Genomic DNA, 12,257 nt, shown 5'->3' with positions numbered 1-12,257 from the left:
AATCAGTATGTGGTCAAAGAGAGAGGATACACCTAATATCGTCATCTTAAGAACGCCCCGCGGTTACACCTTCTGTTTGTGAGAAGCAGGTAATATGAAAGCTGCTTGTAAAGTTAGGGGGATAGGAGCTAGAGTTTTTTTTTTTTTAATGTGCTGAAACTTCCATATTTTATTGAGAAGAAAATAACTTGTAATGTTCTATCATTCAACTCTAACATTCACTCTGCATCAGGATCTGCGGTTAGGTGTACTTGAAAGCTGACTTTTTATCAAATGTGCAGCATCCCAGTAAGGCCAGATGGTCCACTGGCTTTGATTCCTTACTTTTCCTTGTACAAAATACAACCTTTCACCTTTGGCTAATTATACATGTCTATTTCTCTAAGAGGAAAAAATAAAAGAAAGATGTCAAACAAAAAACACTATACAGCATGCAGCTGCCTGAAATGAACACTAAAACATTTTAAGTATGCTATAATAAATAGCCATCTGTACAGTAATAAATACTACAAGGGACAGCAGCCGGAAAATCAGCTAAACTAACATGATGCATTTTTCCTTTAAAGCACCAACATGTTTCTGCTCCAGCTGCCTGGCAGTCAGTCACACACTGACCTGTGGCAATGCAACGCAATCTGTCATCAGTTTCTAGTGAGCCTTCCTCTGTGCGGAGCTCTAAATAAAGACTCATTTACTAAGAGCTGTGCTGTCTTATGTGCAGCCTGCAAATCCACCAGGCCCTGTGTTGCTTTCTCTCTCCTTTTAAAATACCTCTAATTCAGCGTTTTTCTTTTGGGGATCTTTTGTGGAATAACTACATACGTAAGCACAACAGGTCTGAAAACACTTGGTTAACCTCCAGGCCTTTATAAAGAGTTTTAACTTGGCTGGAAATTTAAATAAAGCTTTCAACAGACAAACTGTAATGCCAAAATATAATACTTCATTTGAAAGGTAATAGCCTATAGTCCCTGAAAATCGGTTTATAAAACATGTGGATAAAATAAAACCCAGCCTTACCCCTAGATGGGTTCTACCAGAAGTTGATTCATTCTGCTGTTATTTCTGCCCATTTAAAAGAAAGAATTTAATTTAAATACGTTCCTGGAGGGTTCTCTTGGGTGCTAAAAACTTTGAGGAGTGGGAGTCTTGCCATCAGCCAGTGTTTTGGCAGACTTTCAGTGCTGCCGTTCATAAATGTCATATCCCTGCTACCTTCACATATTCAGCTCATTTCAACACACTTCCTCCTCCTTGCTTTAGTGCTGGGACTTCTCAGTTAATATGGCAGTCCTGGCCTGACTGATGTTAAACATCCTGGATCCTGTCAGAGGCAAATAAATATGTCACCAGTGACTGATTTATATTCAGAAAGCTTCTTCTTGCAAAGTTTATTCTTGTATTTCCCTCTTTTGACTGATAAAGGCTACCATTATGCAATGCCCTTTACACTGTCGGAGCTGTCACATAAATTCTGATTTAACCTCAAACACTTTGCATGGTGTAACGTACAGAGGACACCAGATTTGATCTGATTTGTATTACTGTGGCTCATTCTATACTCCTACTGTTGCAACTATGTTTCCAATGATTCCTAGCAAGAGCTTTCTAATTCATATAACAATCGTCTGGTGATTAATGGTGAAGATGTGTTAGGATAACAGGATAAAACAAGTGTCAACATTTTGGTTACAGTGAACACAGAATTTTACACTGTGGTCTATATTTTGATCATAATCTTTCTGAAGTGGTTATTCTGAAGAGAAGAGTTATCTTATCTTAATGCAGCTTTACTAATGACTTTACATTGACGTGGTATTGCACAGCGATGCAGCCCGTCTGTTTGTCTACTGTAGCTCCATCTAATCTATAGGAACCCATAGGTTTGAACTAGGCTTTAAATGTTTACGTTGCATCTCAGTGGCCCTGCTTGTGAGATTATGAAGACCCTCTCTTTCTCTTCTGTGGCCAGAAGGTGGGGGTTTGTTATTGTTTTGATGTAGTTTCATGGCCTCGTGCTGGCCAAGCTGCTCTGCGTCAGATCTGCGTGTTAAGTAGGTCAGTATAACATAAGCAACAAAGCTTAACCCCATTCTGCTGCTGCTGCCACGCCAGCGCTGCCCCATTGGCTGCTCCTGTGTTGGATCAGGCCAAATGTCCTCTCTGTAACGGGGACGTTGACAGTTCAGTTAGCCACAAGGTTCAGTAAAAATAAACAAGGAAGTACACTAAGCAGGTTTAGTTGCTTTTCTGGTTGAGCAGTGAAATGCTCAAAGGGTGTGTTAACCAAAAGCGGAGCCAGATCTCCCTTTGCCGTCTTAGCCTTTAATCTGTATGAACGTGTCCAAATATTCCATGTTATAGCAGGGCTTAGCGCGTCTGGTTTTACTTTCACTTCCCACGATCATGAAAACAAAACAAAAACAAGGGGGAAGAAAAGGTTATCTTTTTTTAATGTAACATGCTCACATTTTTCTAGCACTTGGCAAAGTCATTTAGACTACAAGTCATATTTAACCATCGTTCATTTAGCACTTAATTCAATTTTAGCACTCTGTCTACCTCAAAACCAAAGTCAATTTGCATTCTCCAATTAACCCAACATGGATGTCTTTAAACACTTGGAGGAAGCAGGAATGCCTGAGGTACTAAAACCACAAAACAAAGAACACTAACAGGCTCTTGTTTTGTCTTGTAAATTTGGGGCACCCCATCACTTGCCTGTACAGCAGCTCCTCTCCTTACAAGCCCAAACGCACTCAGTATTTAGTTTAGTCTGTGCTAAGATCATTGCTTGAGATCAACAGGATCTACACAGGGGAAGCAGAACAGCTTTAATGATTGCAGGGTTCCTTTTTTGGGAATCTCTAATGGTTTCTCACCCCAGTCACCTTCTGCAGTGCCCTGAGGTCTCGATTGGATGTCAGCACTCCTAAGCTTTCTGTGTAGCTAACGAACAGGTCAGCAAAGGCACGCAAACCTGCTGTTGCCTGTGTTTTCTTATTGGCACTCAAACATCCTGCAGTGGAGCTGCAGGGTAGCAGGGACCAGCAGCTGCCCTTATGAGGAGGGTTTACACTCATAAACTATCCTGTGCCTAACTACCGACTTTACAGATGCAATATTCTGCTTTTCAGGGTTTTCCTTAAATATTTTATACACCTTTTTGTGTGTTCAACGGGTCAGCAGAGTGCAAAGGGAGTTCTTCTCTCCTCCAGTAAAGCCTGCTGCTGAACTCCCTCAAACTTCATGCTGACAACCTAGGCTTTTCCCCCATTACTTATCAAGGTCACCGTGTAAAGTTAGGCATGCCCTCAAACACAGAACGAGCAGCTGCCTCAAAGGCCACCATTTTTAATTTACTAGCTACAGTCACTTTTGCTAAGTTTAAATCTAAAAATGTGTAAAGAAAATTGAATACCCATTGGACTGAGCCAGCTTAAAACTGCAATATGTGAAGAATACTATGGTTGCAATGAAATTCATCTCTCAAATGGCAATACCATTTAGGGAAAAATTATTTGTGTACCTAATTAAATTAGCTAAAGGATTCTTTAAAGACATTTTAACCAAAACTTTCAATGTGCATTACCTTTAAACAAGCAAGCTACCTGATATAAAACACTGAATAAATGTAGTCCGGAAAAAGACTTTTGCATCTTCTGCGTCATTTCTAATAATACTGTTCGCCACTGAAATATCACAATCGATGCAGAGTAATGCTAGATGAACAGCAAAAATGCCTCCAGTGACCTGACGCAGACACAGAAACATCTGTAGCCAAAATCAATATTTCATTACAGACTGTGGTGCTTTTTGACACAGTAATGGTAAAAAAAAAAAAAAAAAAGCCTTATAGACATTGCCCACAGGATCTGACCCACATACACTACTGACTCCTGTGTTCTGACAGATACAAGATGATATTAAAGCTCTTTTGTCAAAGACTGGCCTGACCTAACCCAACAAACTGGGTAACAGTGTGTGTCCACTTTACATCACATGATTTGCAGACAGACAGAATGCCACATCATGAGAGAGCAAACGAGGGGAATCTCATTAAGGTTGTTAAGAAGACTGAGCAAGGACAGAGTTACAAATGTCACTCGGCTTTAAACAGTCGCCAGCCCTGAGAGAATTCTATTAGAGTGGGTAATAGAGAAGCTTAGTGTCCTAGGACAGGGTCAATAATGATCACATATTTATATGTCCGCATACAACAGCTACTGGTGAGTTATTTAGTTAACATTAACATAAACAGGTTTGACAAGTTCCTCATTCTCATATAGCAAAGCACAGACTGCTATCCAGTACCGTACAGTGCTTGAAACAGTTATTTCTTTTATTTCTTTGTGTTCAAAAGGGGAAGGAAATCTAGCTAAACAATTATTATTTAAATTGGTCCAAAATTTCACTATTGGTGAATAGTGAAATGCATACCGAAATATGTGTGAAACACATTTGTATTTGCTAGACTACCTAGCTAATACCTGATAAGGTAATAATATCAGCTGAAAATATTGTTTAACTGATCAGTCAGGCTCAAACTGAAATTAACATGGTCCTATTAACACTAAAGAGGACCTATTCTGCTCCATATTTAGGTTTGGTTTATTCACGGGTCAAAATAACTGCCACTGCCATAAGAGAGCAGAGAGCAGGAGGGTGGAGTATTCAGCGTGCAATGGTATTTAGGGAAGTGATAAATCAATTCACATGAACGTCACAAAGGTTTAAAAAGCAGAACACTTCCCTGAAACAAGATGCACATCATCCTCATTACTTCTTCACAGCTGTAGATTTCCAGTAAAAATGAAAAATAAGGAAATACTTTCTAAAGTAAGCACTATTCTACTAAACTACTGAAGGCAACCACCTATGTTACTATAGAATAATCCTATCTTGTAGTGGGTCTTAGTTAGGGATGGGTATTGTTTAGGTTTTATCCAATACCGGTGCCAAACCGGTACTTTTGAAATGGTGCCGGTGCTTAAACGGTGCTCGAACCGGTGCTTAAACAATGGAGAACACAAACTTTGTCCAAAAACCTCTTTTGTTTTTATTTTTAGCAGTCTCTTTTTTTCTGCAAAATGATAACCATTAGCTTTTTCTGTTGATACAATATACCTCCTTTGGTTGGAACCGGTGCTACACTGGCAGGGCTAGGGGCCAGGACTCTCCTCTTCGGGTTCTTGGGGGATGTTGCTAACTCCGGGTCCGATAACAGGCATCACACCCGCAGTAGATGTGCTCGGTGTGAGGTCTTGCAGCAAGCTATCAAATACGGTGCATTTCTCGGCTTTTAAAAAAACACTATGCGTTGCCAGGTGTTTCATCAGATTCGAGGTGTTACCTGCTTCGCACAGTATCACCTTAAAGCACTTGTTGCAGGCTGCTGAGTTTGCATCTTTTGCTGTGAAGTACAGCCAGACTTTGACGGGTTCGCCTTGGGCATTTTTAATCTGTAGCTCTGCTCTAAAAGAACGTACGTACCTGGGCCCGCCTACTATCCTCGGAAACGTAAAATGATTGGCTAGAATCCAAAGTGTATGACATCTCAGGGAAAAAAAAGCACTGAAAAAAAAAGCACCGAAATAAAGCACCGAAATGTGCGCTGCTTTTCGGTCTGGTTACTACCGTTTATGTCAGAACCATAATGGCACTGGATATCGGTACCCATCCCTAGTCTTAGTGCAGGACAACAATTTCCTGTCATTTTAGCTCCTCTGCCTATCAAGCTATCCTGTCTTTAAGAAAACTTTGATTGGTTACCCAATCAAACAGGTATTTGTAGCTGTCCTTGAGGTCTGCAATGTTGCTTTCTGGTAGTTCGATCCCCTCAATTCTGACTACCTTCCCTCTCTTCGTTACCATCCGACTACACTTCTCCAATCCAAATGACATTCCAATGTCATAGCTGTATATCCTGGTAGTGTGGATCAGTGAATGGATGTCTTGTTCACTCTTGGCATACAGCTTGATGTCATCCATGTACAGGAGGTGTCTGACAACTGCTCCGTTCCGTAGTCGGTATCCGTAGCCAGTCTTGTCAATGATCTCACTGAGGGGGTTCAGGCCTATGCAGAACAGCAGTGGGGACAGAGCATCTCCTTGATAGATCCCGCAATTAATGGTGACTTGTGCTATGGGCTTGAAATTGGCCTCTAGTGTTGTATGCCACATCCCCGCTAAGTGCCTGATAAAGGTTCTAAGGGTCCTGTTGATCTTGTACAATTCTAGGCATTCCAGGATCCAGGTGAGGGGCATTGAGTCATAGGCCTTCTTGTAATCAATCCAGGCTGTGCACAGACTGGTCAGTCTGCTCTTGCAGTTGTGGGACGACTGCTCTGTCTACCAGTAGCTGGTGTTTTGCTCCTCTTGTATTCCTGCCTATTCCTTTCTGTGACCCACTCATGTATTGAGCCATGTGCCTATTCATCTTAGCTGCTATGATGCCTGACAGGAGCGTCCATGTGGTACTGAGGCTGTGCTGGCAGATGCTCATGGAGTGCAGTCAAGCTCCTTCAGCCAGTAGGCGTGAACCATGTCGGGGCCTGGTGCTGTCCAACTCTTCATATTGGAGACCCTTTCTTGGATGTCTGCCACTGTGATGGTTATCCTGTTCAGGGAGGTTGCTGCGGTCTGCTCCTAGATCCATTAGCCACTGAGCATTGCTGTTATGCGTTTCATCCTTCTCCCATATGCTCTTCCAGTATTGCTCAGTCTCCAGCCTTGGTGGTTCTGTTCTCATATTGTTCCTCTGCCACTGAGCAGATGGTTGGATGGTTCTGTGGAGAACAGCAGGTTTATTCTCCTGCCTTCTATCCCTCTGGTGTACCTCTTCAAGCAGCTGTCGGTTATTGCTTGGCAGTTTCCAAGGTACAGGTTGCTGTACTTCTTAGGCACCTTCTTCATCGCATCTTTCTGCAGCTCCGATAGTTGGCTAACCTCCCTCCATGCTACCTTGATCTTGGCCTCTAGTCTCATCCTCATATCGGAATACTCTCACGGCACTCGAAAAGATAGTCAAAGCAATGATCAGGACACATGGACTAACCATGTTAGTGGCACTGATAGAAGAAGAGTATAAGGGTTTTAACTTCTCTCTGAAGCCCCCTTATATATATATATATATATATATGTATATATATATATATATGTATATATATATATATATATACATATATATATATATATATATGCAGGAAATCCACCTTCTACCTTACATAGTAACCAGAAACTCCTTTACGCCCTACATCGGAACCTTCAATGCCATTCAAGTGGCTGTGGCATACATTAACCTGGCGTGGAGTTGCATTTCTAGGGAGGTGCACGTCCAGTGGCGTAACTCATGACATAATTTACGGCATAGATCTGATGTAGAAGTACAATTCACGTGTAACAGAAACTACTTTTCATATTTTTGTTCTCCAGTGAGGCAAAGTTTGGGGGTTTTTTTGTTGTTGTTTTTGTTGTTTTTTTGCTTTGTTTGTTTGTTTGTTTTTACAATCTTACCCAGCCCTTAGTTTTGTTATATAGTTTTCATTCATTTGTCATCTTTTATTTTCCCAAACTGTGGCTTAATGTCTTTATATTGAGCATTCACCACACTTAACACTCCTCCTGTGAGCAGAGGTCACATCATTATCAGCAGTTCTGTTGAAGGGTGAGTTAATCTACAACCCAAGGCACTAAAAAGTTTGCTTGTGCTGAAAGATTTCCGTTTCCCCATTTTGTGTGCCCACTGCAACTTAGTTAAAGAACACAGATGATCAGTTCACACTGAGAACAACTAATGTCATCTGAGGGTAAAGAACAGACCAAATGCAAAGTACTGGAAGGCACTTTGGCCTCAATTTTTTTCCAACCCGACTTCCTCTTCCTGACATAAGCTACTGCTGTCAATTTATAAATTCATTAGTTTGATCACATGTGACTCTGAGTTTGAGGATAGTGGCAGATATTCACTCAGCAGGCCCTGGGCATGCTTTATTTTCTCCTTAGAGGCTATACAAGAACAAAATGACCTTCCATAAAGTGGTGTCTGCCTCTGTGCAGAAAAACTAAATAAAGTAGATATTCTAGAAAGAAGGTCTTGCTTTTCAATTCTAAGGAACAAATGTGGAATTCTGGCATTTAAATTGAAGTTTTAGAGAACTGAAAATAGGCGCTTTTAAGCATCTGCCTGAGATGTCGTGTTATCTATATTTGGCCAGCCAAACAGATAAATGCACCAGCAAACAAAAACAGTGACTCAGAAATGCAGGGGACATTCTTAAAAACACTCAGCATGTGTATGCAGCATGACATCACAACCAACAAAAATCTTCTGCTTCCACCCCGGCAAATGCCCCAACAGAGGCTCACAGAAGAGCACAGCGTTGAGCACTTGCTGTGAGCTACATGCTGTCCGGCAGTTACATAATGCTGCTTCACAGCAAAGCTCAGACTTAGTTGCTCGCTTGGATTTAGGAAACTACAACTGTGTTATAACTAAATGCTGCCATTAAAGCCTATCAGGCTCTCGATAACCTTGCCAGACTTTCTAGACCTTTTAAAAAGTGCTCTAGAGCAATAGTTCTACAGGCTTTCTGTGGGTCTTTCAAGGTCGTTTGCTGTTTTTTTTTTCACTTGTTTTCGGGTCCAGTCTATTTTCAGAGGAATATTTTTTGTTAGTTAAGACACAACACTGACCTATGAATCATTCAATCATAAAAAAGGCAGCTAACCTAAGGGATGAACCAGTGCTGTATCTGCACTTGAAAAATAACTGAGCAAAGACCCAATTAAAGGGAACTTAATTACTAGCAACTTGTCACAAAAACACAATATGTTATCACTTCACAAGCTGAATCTATGAAAAATGCCAAAAATAACAGTTTGACAGACAGTTTTGCAACAACAATGCAATTCCCAAAAAAGCTATTAGCTGAAAACTGTACACAGACATTTTAGGTATGTAACAGGAAGCAGCATTGTTAGTTTCCAACCTTCTAAATATCACATTATGCCAACAACACAGGAACAATATGTTGATGCATAATAACATGCCATGTTTTTGAAATCTTTATGTAGAGAAACAGACATACATAATCTACATAATCTATGCATTTTATTCATTATTAAGTTATGTAGAAGAAACATTAACAATTTACATCTTTCTTAGCAAGGTTTCACCATTTCCCATTTCATATTTAAAAAGAAATAGATTCCAACTCAACAAGTACAGTAAAGGTTTTGGTTTGGTTATACTGACCAATTTTTTTTCCAAACAGCCAAACTCTCTCATTCCTAAGGGTGTAAGTTGCTCTGTCACTCTAGTAGAGTTAGCTTGTGAGCTTTCTGCCATTGGCATAGTTGCAAATTATTCCTGGCCTTAATTAACCCACTGTCAGTCCAAACGTTTCGGGAAATTTGTATTTTTAATTTTTTTAGGCACAAGCATTTAAGAGTTGTAGTTGAATAGCTTCATTAGCACAGAAAAATGTTCTAATACTATTTTTTTCTTCAGCAGTTCTGGGGCTAAGAGCTTAATTCTTGTGGAAACGCGGCTGTGCATTCTGTTCAGCTCCGAAGAGCAAGCAGACAGTCCTACTTGTGTAAGAAAATTCATCCAACAATATTTTAAGCAACACTTAAAATATCAAACACTTGTTTGATATAAACAAAGTCATATAATCTGCAGTCTTAAGATGTGAAATGTTTAACTGTTTTCAGCCCATTTCCAGTCTTTATGTCAGACTATGTGAAAGAGGGCTCTTAGTGAATTTTCTGACAGAATTAAGTAGATTCTCTAAAATGTTCCAGTTTATATTCTTGCTTTGGCTGAATATGCAAAGTTAATGACAGAGAGTAGGAGGAACTTTACAGGTGTGATGAGATGTCTGTCGGGAGTGAAACTCATCATGTTCCATGCCTAAAGGTAACTACGCCTCCCCAGCTTCTTGACCAGGTCAGTAATTCCTGAACTAATTCTTTGAAATCTTGGTATAATTTCTACTGTTATCACTGTGATTTCAGTGAACATGACCACAGCACATTACTTCAGCTCATTACTTAATGGGAAAGAAACCTAAAGCAGCAGGCCAGGGGGTCTGAAAGCTGGTTAATCTGGATAAGTTACAATGCTAAGCTCCTGAATGAGGCTAGGCTAGGCCGGGATGGTTATCAGAGGCCAGGCGCAGACATCTGAGGAGTGTATTTGGTGTGTTGCTGCGTGAAAGCCCAGAGCCCCAAAATAACCTTCCTGCCTCCACCTTTACCATCATTTGAAAGCGCTGTGCACGCAAAATCTCAATCAGCATGAAAAACACATCCTGTAGTTGCATCACAGGACTCCACCCAGTAGGATTTAGTTCAGGTGAGTGACATGTTTCTCGGGGCATGACAAAACAAATCCTCCACACGCTGCGGACACTGACTCAAGCTTCTAAACAGCAGCTTTCCTTTTCATGGCTAGAGGCAGAAAGTACAGCCGCTATTTTTACCGCATTCCTAACCCACACACGCAGCTTCTTTTCCCAGTCTGTTCTTGTGACTGTAGAAAGGCTGTGTACAAGAGCTGTTGTGTGTTCTTTGACTGGATTTGAGAAGTAACCGGGGTGGGTAACATTTTGACATCTTCCAGGAGGCCTGCGGCAAGACGGCCTGGATCAATGAGCAGAACAATGATGAACACCATGTCTGAGCACAGCTGATCCCTTGAACATCTCGGCCCCATCTTTAGAGATAACAAACACTAATTCACAGCAGACAGTCTGTTCAAGCTTGGTGTGTCACAGCAGTTTTGGAGCTAAAGTTAAGACTCCTTTAAAATGCTGCAGCCAATTTGCAGGTACATTACAAATCAGAGGTCTGCCTTTGTCCTGATAACCCACTGTATACAAAATGTGTACAGCTGGTCTACATAATAAAAATACCTGAAAGGGTTCATGAAGGCTCAAAGTAAATCTCAGTAGCCTCATAAAGAGGATTTGTTTCAGAGTTTAGATCACAGTGACACAATTAGAGTCTTAGATAGTGCTTCTCTACTCAACCTCAGCACTCAAAACACTTTATACAACATGTCTTATTCACCCATTTACACCAGTTCATACAAGCACTTTTTTCTGTCCAACATTCACAGTCTGATGGATGTGTCAGAGAGCAATTTGCAATATCTTGGCCAAGGATATTTGGCATGCAGGCAGGGATCAAACCAGCAACAATTCTGATTACTTTCTGATTAGTAGATAACCTGGTCTACCTCCTGAGCAACAGTCGCCCTGTGTTCGACAAACTGGTGGTTAAATGCAGTCACTCTGTCGTTAACTCACGTGCAAATCAGTGCTGTCACTAAGCCCTTTATGCAAAACATGTTCAAATTCAAGTTAAGCCAGTGACTGAGCCAGTGTTAAAGGAAAGCCCGAATGATGTCTTCGTTTTATTGATTTTACTGGTAAGTACTGACCAGTTGTAATATTTCTCTTATCCAAAATGGGTGAAAGCTTTTTTTTCCCTCCAGAATTCAAACAAAAGCTTGAGGTCATTTCAGGTGTAATCATGTCCTAAAATTTATTAGCATTAGTCCCAAATTGGCTTCCATGGTGTCAGAGTTCGTTTTTTGAGCAATAGTTCTCCAGTCTTTCTGAAGGTTGTTCTCAGGTTTTTCTTTAAACCCTGAACATCAGTGGGAACAGGTCTTCTGGAATAATGAATCCAAATTTTACATTTTTGAAGTAGGACAGAGGTACAGCAGTGAGTAGTCTGCAGCCATTTTTAAAACATGCTGAAGGCTCTGTCGTGGCTTGTGGCTGCATTTCAGGCTGTAGCGTTGGGAGTGGGAGAAAAACCCATTCGATTTTGATGCACCATGGAACACAATCTAGGAAAAATCTGAACAGTAACAGATTAATTTTTCATCATGGCAATGATCCCACACACACCACCAATGCAGTAAAGGGATACCTAGATAGAAAAAACACACAATGAAACACTATCAGTCATCGACTGGCCTCGCCAGAGTCTAAATCTAAACATTATTGAAGCAGTGTGGGAACATCTTGACAGAGAATGGAACAAAAGGAAGCCAACATCCAAAACAGGCTCTGGAATGACCTCCAAGAACCCAGAAAAAATATTTTACTTAACTACTAAGAGATTAAAAGACAGCTTGCCTACGACAGTCTAGACTATGCTATGAAGAATAAAGTTAGTCATACCAAATATGGACTTTCACGCTTTATCTTATACACTGTATTTCCATTTATGTTTGCACG

At 40.7% G+C, this 12,257-nt stretch overlaps 1 protein-coding gene across 1 annotated transcript in view; it reads right to left on the bottom strand.

The window, feature by feature from the left end:
• si:ch211-158d24.2 (multiple epidermal growth factor-like domains protein 9) overlaps window positions 1-12,257 on the bottom strand; it is a 39,793-nt gene that overhangs the window by 18,856 nt on the left and 8,680 nt on the right. The window lies entirely within an intron of this gene.

Source organism: Pelmatolapia mariae, linkage group LG12 (assembly GCF_036321145.2).
Source record: "Pelmatolapia mariae isolate MD_Pm_ZW linkage group LG12, Pm_UMD_F_2, whole genome shotgun sequence".
Lineage (NCBI taxonomy): Eukaryota > Metazoa > Chordata > Actinopteri > Cichliformes > Cichlidae > Pelmatolapia > Pelmatolapia mariae.
Note: the sequence above shows the minus strand (reverse complement) of the source record. Positions and strands in the feature narration are given on the sequence as shown.